This window comes from Oryx dammah, unplaced genomic scaffold (assembly GCF_014754425.2).
Source record: "Oryx dammah isolate SB20612 unplaced genomic scaffold, SCBI_Odam_1.1 HiC_scaffold_4, whole genome shotgun sequence".
Lineage (NCBI taxonomy): Eukaryota > Metazoa > Chordata > Mammalia > Artiodactyla > Bovidae > Oryx > Oryx dammah.
The window spans coordinates 19,465,741-19,467,991 of record NW_024070188.1 but is presented as its reverse complement, the minus strand read 5'-3'; the positions used below and the strand labels follow the sequence as shown (position 1 = coordinate 19,467,991).

Here is a 2,251-nt window from a genome sequence, read left to right as displayed (position 1 = left end):
AGTTGAGTGATTGTGTGACTTCCTGTCAAGTGTGTGTGTGTGTGTGTGTGTGTGTGTGTGTGTGTGTGTGTGTGTTAGCCTGTGTTAAGATATTGGGGGAAGTGAAAGTGAAAGTCACTCAGTCGTGTCCAACTCTTTGTGACCCCGTGGACTATACAGTCCATGGAATTCTCCAGGCCAGAATACTGGAGTGGGTAGCCTTTCCCTTCTCCAGGGGATTTTCCTAATCCAGGGATAGAACCCAGGTCTCTTTATCAGGTTCCCCTGGTAAAGAATCCTTTCCCAGCTGAGCCACAAGGGAAGCCCAAGAATACTGGAGAGGGTAGCCTATCCCTTCTCCACCACATCTTCCCTAACCAGGAATCAAACCTGGGTCTCCTGCATCACAGGCAGATTCTTTACCAACTGAGCCATGAGGGAGAATTAAGCAAATTGTCGTTGTCCAATCTCTTGCTCCAAAATCCAGTGTCCAGAACATAGAACTTTGGTTCTATGCATGACAATATCTGGGGAGGCCTCTTCCAGAGAAGATACTAAAACATGTAGATGAGAAATAATACAGGTTTTTCTATTCTTTGGTGAACTTCTGGCCTATCTTCCATCCTTCCAGAGAATGGAAGAAAAGGAAGAAAAGGGTATCATTAGTATTGTGCCTGATTCTAGGCTGAGATTCAGTGTGGGGGAGAGAGCACTTTGGGTAAATGTTTGGATACATGTCCCTCCTCCCCACTTGCTCCTCGGGTCCTGGCCTGTCCTTGGCATTGGTCGATGTGGGCTGGTCTCCAGGCAGCGCATTCAAGTTCAGAACTTAGAGACAAAGCTGTACCTATTGGCACATACTGCTTGAAGCTCTCCCCCCTACCCGCCCCCCCGGCCCCGTCTCATCTGAAGATTTAATGTGTCACCCTGAGGGATGAGGAATGGGGTTAAGAAGAAGGAGTGAGGGGGGTACAAAGAGTAGGGGCCAGAAGAGGCCATAATAAGAAGAGTCCAGATTTAGAAATTTTATATTTAAAGGAATATTTGGGTCAGAACAGCGACATTATCTTCCATCCTTCCCAGCCAGTGGTTCACGCTGTTCTCTCTCACCTCTGCCCCATGACAGATTTTATTCACAACTTGAAACGTGCTACTTCCTTTTTCAAAAATGCTTCTTCACTTAAGGAAAGGAACTTAGTTTTCAGTTCTCCACCTCTTTTCCTCTTTCTTTTTCCTGTCCTACTCTCCAGTGTCTCAGACCAGCTTTATAAAAAGAGCAATTAAAAGCAAAGACGGAAACAAAACGAGAGGCCTCACCAAGGAATGCCTGTAAAACAAGTTTCACTCGTCTACACCAAACTTAGAAAATGGAAAAACGAGAGGTCTTCCTTTCAGTTTCACCCCGAAGCAGATTCTGCAATAAGGATTTGGGGACAAGGACTTTGGAGAAGGCAATGGCACCCCACTCCAGTACTCTTGCCTGGAAAATCCCATGGATGGTGGAGCCGGGGGGGCTGCCGTCCATGGGGTCACACAGAGTTGGACACGACTGAAGTAACTTAGCTAGCTAGCTAGCTACAAGGAGTTTATTTGAGGGGTGATCGCAGGCAGCAGGGTGACGGAGGCAGGCAGTGAAACAGCAAATGGAAGGAGATAGGGCAGAACGGTGGACACTTCCGCAAAGGCTACTGGGGTGAGCAAATGGCCCTCACTGCCACTTCGGCCTCTCTGGGGAATTCTGTAAAACACAGCTGAAATAGTCCCACAAAGGACAAGGAAGTAGAAGTATTTTCCCCTCAAGATCCACTCAGTAATGGTTGAAGAGCCGGGAGCCCTCAGGAATCGCTGGAGGTAAGCAAATTGTCTGCCTGAACACAGCTGGCCTCCTGGTGGGCGGAGGGGAGGTGAGCAGGGCACTGAGGTCAGAGTTGTATATTTTTGTTTTTTGACTGAGTCTTTAGGGTTTTCTATACATAAGACCATGTCATCTGCAGCAAGAAACAATTTTATATGTTCTTTATCTCTGATTTGGATAATTTCATTTCTTTTCTCTCCTGATTGCTCTGGTTAGAACAGTCAGTATTATGTTGAATAGGAGTCAGGAGAACAGGCAAAGTGAAGTGGAAGTGAATTCGCTCAGTCGTGTCCGACTCTTTGCGACCCCATGGATTGTAGCCTACGATGTTCCTCCATCCATGGAATTTTCCAGGCAAGAGAACTGGAGTGGGTGGCCATTTCCTTCTCCAGGGCATCTTCCCGATCCAGGGATTGA

The 2,251-nt window shown here is 47.2% G+C and overlaps 1 non-coding gene across 1 annotated transcript; it reads right to left on the bottom strand.

Annotated features, from left to right (window-relative positions):
* Positions 1 to 348: 348 nt before the first annotated feature.
* TRNAH-GUG lies at positions 349 to 420 on the bottom strand. Its single transcript has one exon. It is a non-coding gene; the product is annotated as a tRNA-His (tRNA).
* Between the last annotated feature and the right edge of the window lie 1,831 nt (positions 421 to 2,251).